This window comes from Rhipicephalus microplus, unplaced genomic scaffold (assembly GCF_043290135.1).
Source record: "Rhipicephalus microplus isolate Deutch F79 unplaced genomic scaffold, USDA_Rmic scaffold_343, whole genome shotgun sequence".
In the NCBI taxonomy this organism is placed as follows: domain Eukaryota; kingdom Metazoa; phylum Arthropoda; class Arachnida; order Ixodida; family Ixodidae; genus Rhipicephalus; species Rhipicephalus microplus.
In genome coordinates this window covers 83,610-92,500 of record NW_027464911.1, presented here as the reverse complement: position 1 = coordinate 92,500, position 8,891 = coordinate 83,610, and the positions used below count along the sequence as shown (strand labels likewise).

General features: G+C 60.3%; 3 non-coding genes across 3 annotated transcripts in view; all 3 read right to left on the bottom strand.

Annotated features, from left to right (window-relative positions):
* LOC142793891 (large subunit ribosomal RNA) overlaps positions 1 to 269 on the bottom strand; it is a 3,958-nt gene extending 3,689 nt beyond the window's left edge. The window contains exon 1 of the ribosomal RNA XR_012891907.1: positions 1 to 269. This exon is cut by the window's left edge and continues 3,689 nt beyond it. This is a non-coding gene — a ribosomal RNA (large subunit ribosomal RNA).
* Positions 270 to 1,423: 1,154 nt separating this feature from the next.
* LOC142793899 (5.8S ribosomal RNA) lies at positions 1,424 to 1,576 on the bottom strand. The gene has a single exon (XR_012891910.1). It is a non-coding gene; the product is annotated as a 5.8S ribosomal RNA (ribosomal RNA).
* A 1,719-nt stretch (positions 1,577 to 3,295) lies between these two features.
* LOC142793885 (small subunit ribosomal RNA) lies at positions 3,296 to 5,110 on the bottom strand. Its single transcript, XR_012891901.1, has one exon. It is a non-coding gene; the product is annotated as a small subunit ribosomal RNA (ribosomal RNA).
* Positions 5,111 to 8,891: the final 3,781 nt, after the last annotated feature.

Sequence of the window (8,891 nt, the reverse complement as noted above, 5' to 3'; positions counted from 1 at the left end):
GAGGCTCCATCCCGGGCGCGCAACGGCGGAGACGGGCCTGGCACCCACTCTGGGACAAGCCCCTGTCAGGGGGACTTGCACCGTCGCAAACACCCGAGAACGTCGCCTCCCATACACCACATTTCCCGACCGCCTGCAAGGACGGGGGATTCGGTGCTGGGCTCGGTCCCGTTTCGCTCGCAGCTACTCGGGGAATCCCTGTTGGTTTCTTTTCCTCCGCTTAGTGATATGCTTAAATTCAGCGGGTTGTCTCGCCTGATCTGAGGTCGACAGCGGATACATTCGCTTCCATCAACTTCCTGCACGACCGCGTGCGCTCGCCCTACCAAGTGCGCCCGCAACCCTGTACAGGGCCACTTCTTCACAAGGCTGGCAATCGGCTTCCCCGCTGCACGCGTGCGGCGCACAACCGGTGTGACGTGGAAGTGACGGGACACGTTCGTAAACCCATCGCGAACCGAGTACGACGCCCTACCAAGTGCGCCCGCAACCCTGTACAGGGTCACATCTTCACAAGGCTGGCAAGCGGCATTCCGCTGCGCGCGTGCGTCGTCCGAGCAGTTGCGTGATAAACGACCGTGTCGAAAGCCCAAACACCGCCGAGGCCAGTCGCCGCCGCCGCAAGGGCAGCCACGCAGCCTGGCGAGAGGCATCGTCTCGTGTAGCGTCGCCCCCGCCCCAACTGGAGTGGCCCAGTTTTTTGAACGGGACGGGAACTGCGAAGCACTTAGACCGACGGCGGACTACGACGAGAACGCCTTAAGCTTCGCCAACGTTTCGCCAACTCGTGCGGGAGACTTTTTCCGCTTCGCGGCAAGTCGTCGCGCCGTGCTCTCCGCATCAACCGCGTACGCAGCGAACCGCAAACGTCGGGCGCAGCCTCCTCACCTCCCTGCGCTTTGCGCGCGAACGTTCCCTGTTCGCGCGGCAAAGCCTGGAGGAGGCACGGCCCCGCAGCGTGTTCGAGCGCCCGGTCTACGGGACACCCTGCTTACTTCGAGGGCAACAAGCGCAACGCAAGGCTGCGATCTCGCGCACTTTGCGCACGGCTGGAGAAGCTTTGCTGGCCGGCTTTCGCTCCTCGTGTTTACCGTGCGTTAAAGTTGCGCGTCCGTGGCTCTCGCAGCTCTTGCGCGCCCGGTCGCAGAGAGGAGTACGCAACCTCGACCGCACTTTCCCTGCAGGCTTCCTTCCGACTCGAAGTCCTGCGGCGGTCTCAACGAGGTGCCACATCCTCAATGCAGTCGGTCGCCCCCGTTTCGGTTGGGCTCTGGCACGACGGTCGCCACCGTCTCGCCCTTGAGTGGCCGCTGTTGGCGCTCGCTGTGAGGTGTTCAGCGTGCTGTCCGTGTTGCCGACGCGGTCAAAACGAGTCGACGGCTCACGTTCCCTTGTGCGCCGAAGGCTCTCTTGATATGTGATCCGACCCTCAGACAGACGAAGCCAAGGGAAGACCCAAGGCCGCAATGTGCGTTCAAAGAATCAGTGCTCAGTGTGTCCTGCAATTCACACCAAGTCTCGCAGCTGGCTGCGTTCTTCATCGACCCGAGAACCGAGTGATCCACCGCTTAGAGTCGTGAAAAAGTGTTTGTTCAATTCCGTACAGTCAAAACCAAACGTTTCTGGCACTCGGCCAAACAGTGGCCAAGAAGGGCGCTTTTCAGCGCACGCTTGGACTCCAAAACTCTGCCGCGCCTTTTTCGGCTGCCGCAAATCGAGCAAACGGTGTGTTTCGGACGGCGTTTCGCTTCCGCTACTTGCGAGTGCTTTCGTGGTCCACCCCTCTATAAATACTCGGGAGGCGTCGAAGCCGGTTCTCCAAGCCGGACCCGTAGGTATCGTTGTGTGCTCGCTCTCATTGGCCCGCCTAACCAGAAAATGCCTGCGGTACACCCATTTGGATAAGAGTGCACGCAGATGCGGGCCTCGACGGCTACACATTTCCTCGGGCGGCCGCCTCCCGGCCTCCGTGGAGCGCGGGATGCACGGTCCCATCGACAAGCCTCTCCCGTTTTTACCGTGGCGTCGCGGTTCACCACGGCGGGCGGGTCGGTCTCCTCCGCATAAAAAGGGGGACCCCCGCTTTTTGTTCCACGAAATCGCACAAGCTTTTTTCGCATCCACGGTTTGCCACCGCACACCAAAATGCCGATCCGGCTGCCTACTTTAGCCAACAGGTGGAGCCAGGCGCGCCGTACTTGCGCGGCACTTCCCACGTCCACCGAAGTCGGTGCCAAGGACCACTTTCGGCGCCGGAGCCGCGTACGAGCCTACTCGAGGCGGAAGAACGAAGCCAGCAAGGGCCTGGCCGCAAGTGCGTTCAATTGTCGGGACGTCCAAGTCCCTCGTTCTTCCGTGCTTCCTCTTTCGGCAAGTCGTTGCGGCACCTTCCCAAAGCGCGCAGACCCGCTAATCGCGACGAGCGCGACGTGGCCGTGCCGCCTTTCCCTCGGCAGCAAGCAAAACGCCTGGCAACGTCGACGCTCCCCTAACCGCGATCTCGCACCGTGTTTCGTGTGGCGAATTCAAAAGCCGGCCGGCGCTGCTGCAACCATTACGGTCGGTACGCATACGCCGCGGAGGGCGGGACGGTCATCGGAGCGTGCGGTTCCTCCATCGAGTACTGCGCACCTCGGCCGTCGCATCGCCGTGCCATGACCGGCCGCGCGTCAACGCGAACCGGTGCCAGCGAGATCCCTCGCCTGCAAGAACCGACCGGCAGCCTCCGTCACCCGAGGACGCGGAGGCGCTTGCCGCGGACGGCGGGACGGTATGCACTGGTGCACAGCGGACCCGTCACATCGCCAGTTCCTTGACCGACCGCCGACGCTTGTGCCGTTCCTCTCGTACTTGGCAGTCGCCGCGCGATTGTCGGGTCTCGTTCTTGCACGCTCGAACGGTCGGGAGGGCACTCGGCTGGCGTTTCGGGAACGCGCAGCCTCGCCTTCTACCGACGTAACCACGACTCGCCGTTCGCGCTCCGCCGCTCCTGTTTACAGTACTAGGCGGTCCCGCAGCGGTCGGGTCGCGCATTTCGAGCGCTTCGAGCCACGGTGCAGTGGCGGGTCGAAAGCCGACCTATGAGTGCGTTGCGCCGTTTGTACCCGCGTCCGCCACCTGGCCGACCGTCCAAGGTCGCGGTGTTGGCGTCCGCTGGGCGCAACAATTTGTCACGGGGTGCCGCTCCACATTCAGGCAGCCCCGTGGGGAAAAGCCGACCCCGCGTCCAAACGGGGTCAGCGGCAGAAAGTGTCGGGCGCAGACGCAGCTGAGGCGCTCACCCTTCACAATCCGTTAATGATCCTTCCGCAGGTTCACCTACGGAAACCTTGTTACGACTTTTACTTCCTCTAAATGATCAAGTTTGGTCATCTTTCCAACAGACCGGCGCAACCGAAAGGCCGCGCCGGACATCGGTCCGAAGACCTCACTAAATCATTCAATCGGTAGTAGCGACGGGCGGTGTGTACAAAGGGCAGGGACGTAATCAACGCGAGCTTATGACTCGCGCTTACTGGGAATTCCTCGTTCAAGGGGAACAATTGCAAGCCCCTATCCCAATCACGAAAGAAGTTCCACGGGTTACCCAGTCTTTTCAGACAGGGATAAAGACACGCTGCTTCCTTCAGTGTAGCGCGCGTGCGGCCCCGGACATCTAAGGGCATCACAGACCTGTTATTGCTCTGTTTCGTGCGGCTAGGAGCCGCTTGTCCCTCTAAGAAGGTTGTAAGGTGCTGGGAACCCCGCACCTATTTAATAGGCTAGAGTCTCGTTCGTTATCGGAATTAACCAGACAAATCGCTCCACCAACTAAGAACGGCCATGCACCACCATCCACCGAATCAAGAAAGAGCTCTCAATCTGTCAATCCTCCCAGTGTCCGGGCCGGGTAAGTTTTCCCGTGTTGAGTCAAATTAAGCCGCAGGCTCCACTCCTGGTGGTGCCCTTCCGTCAATTCCTTTAAGTTTCAGCTTTGCAACCATACTTCCCCCGGAACCCAAATACTTTGGTTTCCCGGAAGCTGCCCGCCGAGTCATTTGAGTAACTCAGGCGGATCGCTGGTTGGCATCGTTTATGGTCAGAACTAGGGCGGTATCTGATCGCCTTCGAACCTCTGACTTTCGTTCTTGATCAATGAAAACATTCTTGGCAAATGCTTTCGCAGTAGTTCGTCTTGCGACGGTCCAAGAATTTCACCTCTAGCGCCGCAATACGAATGCCCCCGTCCGTCCCTCTTAATCATTACCTCGTATTCCAAAAACCAACAGAACAGAAACGAGGTCTTGTTCTATTATTCCATGCAAGTTTATTCAGGCGACTCGCCTGCGTTGAGCACTCTAATTTTTTCAAAGTAAAAGCACCGGCCATCTCGAGGCACACAATGAAGTGCACCAAGAAAGAACCGGCATGATGTTCAGTCCGAGCCGTCGCATCGGGTAGATGCACTACTCGTCTGGAACTGAGATCCAACTACGAGCTTTTTAACCGCAGCAGCTTTAGTATACGCTATTGGAGCTGGAATTACCGCGGCTGCTGGCACCAGACTTGCCCTCCAATTGATCCTCGTTAAAGGATTTAGAGTGTACTCATTTCAATTACGGGGCCTCAAAAGAGTCCCGTATTGTTATTTTTCGTCACTACCTCCCCGTGCCGGGAGTGGGTAATTTGCGCGCCTGCTGCCTTCCTTGGATGTGGTAGCCGTTTCTCAGGCTCCCTCTCCGGAATCGAACCCTGATTCTCCGTTACCCGTAACAACCATGGTAAGCAAGTAACCTACCATCGAAAGTTGATAAGGCAGACACTTGAAAGAAACGTCGCCGGCTCGTGGCCATGCGATCAGCACAAAGTTATCCAGAGTCACCACACAATACGGGCCGAAACCCGATCGATCTTGGTCTAATAAAAGCACCCGTTACCCAAAGGGCTCCAGGCTCACTGCATGTATTAGCTCTAGAATTGCCACAGTTATCCAAGTAGGAAGAAACGATCTAAGGAACCATAACTGATTTAATGAGCCATTCGCGGTTTCGCCTTATTTCGGCATGTACTTAGACATGCATGGCTTAATCTTTGAGACAAGCATATGATTACTGGCAGGATCAACCAGGTAATCGTTCGACTGCGCGTCCGTCCTCGCCCTCGGCGGGCCGGACGCAGTCTGTGTGCGGCGGAGGCCACCTTCAGGCGCCCCAACACGCTTATTTTGCACTCCGAGATGACGGCGTTCGAGCTCGCTACGGCACAACCTTCCCGAAAGACGAGTGGGAGCCGTGCGGCAAGAAGCACGTTCATGCTCGCTCTTTTTCGTTGCATCGACTCGGTCGCGCCGTGCGGGTTGCCCAAGCCCGCTGCACTGTCGGTGGACCGGCCGGAACTAGCAACGGAGCCGAGACTGCAAAGCCGCCAGACGACGGGTCACGCCCGCGTCTTCGGCGCTTTCGCATCTGAATCGCCCGAGGACGACACGGAACACACCTCGATATCGTGGTAAAACGGCACCGTCCGACAACCAGCCCCTAACGCATCAAGCGGATGAGGCTGCAGACGACTGCCGTGGATTCCCCTGGAGCAGACCCGAGGACACGCTTGACGAGGCCGAAGCCCGCCGCATATCAGACACCCGGTCGCTTTCGCGTACGCCGCTCACGAGAACCCCCACATAATAGCAGCGATAAGTACCCAGACCTCCTTGGGCCCTAATACGAGCGTACTCGAGAAAATTTCACCGCGGGTGTGCCCCGAAACGTGTGGCATGTTGAGCGTGCCACAAGTCTACGTCGCTCTCAAACCCGCCGAGGTCGTAGAATTTGCGACCCTACTCACGAAATTCCCACCGAGGATACGGCCGCAAACGTACCGCACCTTGGGTAGGCCACGAGTTTGTGCAACACTACGCTGACGGCACAGCACCGAGGTCGTGCGCGCACGCACGGGAAAATTCCGCCGCGGTTTCTGCCGAAAACGTGAGGCACCACGACTCTCCGCAAGTTCGCGTCGACTGCGAAAGACCGAAGTCGTGAACGACGTGTCCGCTACTCGCCGCCGACACGCTGGACACCAAACGTACAACGACTCGACGGCGTCGTAGAGGCCCACGACGCGGTTTTCCTTAACGACGTCTCGGCGTGGCACCGACAGGTTAGAACGGCCGACCAACGTTCCCTGTCCGCCGTTCGGCTCAGTCGAAGGGCTCGGCGACTTCGGCAACGCTGCGAAGCCGCACGGTGACGCACGCCATGTCCCCATTTTTTTTTTCTTTCTGCGTCTGCCGGGGTGCCCCTATAATAGCAGCGATAAGCACCCAGACCGCCGTGGGTCGCTCGCCCCGGCTGACGTGGTTTTTCGTACTCCTGCGGCGGTCGCCGTCAAGCACGTCCAAATACGCTACTTTCGTGGGCGCATTCACGCTCTTTCGCTTCGCCGGAGTGCCAGCACTCACTCTGCCAAAAACGGCGAACATCCGAGCGGCGGTTCCCACTTTTGCGTCGGCGTCGCAAACCCCGCCCCGGCAGACGAGGTTTGCCGTACTCGTGCGACGGTGGCCGGCGGGCACGTCGAAAGACGCCGATATCGTGCGCGAATTGGCGCACCTTGGCTTCACCGGAGTGCCGCCACTGACTCCTCCAAAAACGGCGAAGATCCGAGCGGCGCTTCCCACTTTCGCATCGGCGTCCCGAACTCCGCCCCGGCTGACGCGGTTTACCGTACTCGTGCGACGGTCGCCGGCGAGCACGTGGAAAGACGCCGATATCGTGCCCGAATCGGCTCCGTTCGGCTTCGCCGGAGTGCCAGCACTGGCTCGGCGAAAGACGACGAACATCCGAGCGACGGTTCTCACTATTGCGTACGCGTCGCAAACCCCGCCCCGGCAGACGCACTTTGCCGTACTCGTGCGACGGTCGCCGGCGAGCACGTAGAAAGACGCCGATATCGTGCCGGAATCGGCCCCGTTTGGCTTCGCCGGAGTGCCAGCACTCACTCGGCCACAAACGGCGAACATCCGAGCGGCGGTTCCCACTTAGCCGTCGGCGTCCCGAACTCCGCCCCGGCAGACGCGGTTGCCGAGCTCGTGCGACTAGCGACCGCGAAGCCGTCTCGCGACGCCGCTTTCGTGCGCGGCTCCCACTGCGACCTGGGTCACCCGAGGTCGACGAGCAAAAAAGAATGTCGAAAAAAATTTTTTTTTTTTTTTGCGTCTGCCGGGGTGCCCCTATAATAGCAGCGATAAGCACCCAGACCGCCATGGGTCGCTCGCCCCGGCTGACGTGGTTTTTCGTTTTCCTGCGGTGGTCGTCGTCAAGCACGTCCAAACACGCCACTTTCGTGGGCGCATTCGCGCTCTTTCGCTTCGCCGGAGTGCCAGCACTCACTCTGCCAAAAACGGCGAACATCCGAGCGGCGGTTCCCACTTTTGCGTCGGCGTCGCAAACCCCGCCCCGGCAGACGAGGTTTGCCGTACTCGTGCGACGGTGGCCGGCGGGCACGTCGAAAGACGCCGATATCGTGCGCGAATTGGCGCACCTTGGCTTCACCGGAGTGCCGCCACTGACTCCTCCAAAAACGGCGAAGATCCGAGCGGCGCTTCCCACTTTCGCATCGGCGTCCCGAACTCCGCCCCGGCTGACGCGGTTTACCGTACTCGTGCGACGGTCGCCGGCGAGCACGTGGAAAGACGCCGATATCGTGCCCGAATCGGCTCCGTTCGGCTTCGCCGGATTGCCAGCACTGGCTCGGCGAAAGACGACGAACATCCGAGCGACGGTTCTCACTATTGCGTACGCGTCGCAAACCCCGCCCCGGCAGACGCACTTTGCCGTACTCGTGCGACGGTCGCCGGCGAGCACGTAGAAAGACGCCGATATCGTGCCGGAATCGGCCCCGTTTGGCTTCGCCGGAGTGCCAGCACTCACTCGGCCACAAACGGCGAACATCCGAGCGGCGGTTCCCACTTAGCCGTCGGCGTCCCGAACTCCGCCCCGGCAGACGCGGTTGCCGAGCTCGTGCGACTAGCGACCGCGAAGCCGTCTCGCGACGCCGCTTTCGTGCGCGGCTCCCACTGCGACCTGGGTCACCCGAGGTCGACGAGCAAAAAAGAATGTCGAAAAAAATTTTTTTTTTTTTTTTGCGTCTGCCGGGGTGCCCCTATAATAGCAGCGATAAGCACCCAGACCGCCATGGGTCGCTCGCCCCGGCTGACGTGGTTTTTCGTTTTCCTGCGGTGGTCGTCGTCAAGCACGTCCAAACACGCCACTTTCGTGGGCGCATTCGCGCTCTTTCGCTTCGCCGGAGTGCCAGCACTCACTCTGCCAAAAACGGCGAACATCCTAGTGGCGGTTCCCACTTTTGCGTCGGCGTCGCCAACCCCGCCCCGGCATACGCGGTTTGCCGTACTCGTGCGGCGGTGGCCGGCGGGCACGTCGAAAGACACCGATATCGTGCGCGAGTCGATGCTTCTTGGTCTCGCAGGAGGGCCGCCACTCACTCCTGCAAAAACGGCGAAGATCCGAGCGGCGCTTCCCACTTTTTCGTCGGCGTCGCAAACCTCGCCCCGGCAGACGCGCTTTGCCGTACTCGTGCGACGGTCGCCGGCGAGCACGTCGAAATACGCCGATATCGTGCCCGAATCGGCCCCGTTTCGCTTCGCCGGAGTGCCAGCACTCGCTCGGCCAAAGACGACGAACATCCGAGCGACGGTTCCCACTATTGCGTACGCGTCGCGAACCCCGCCCCGGCAGACGCGGTTTGCCGTACTCGTGCGGCGGTGGCCGGCGGGCACGTCGAAAGACGCCGATATCGTGCACGAATTGGCGCTCCTTGGCTTCACCGGAGTGCCAGCACTCACTCGGCCAAAAACGGCGAACATCCGAGCAGCGGTACCCACTTAGCCGTCG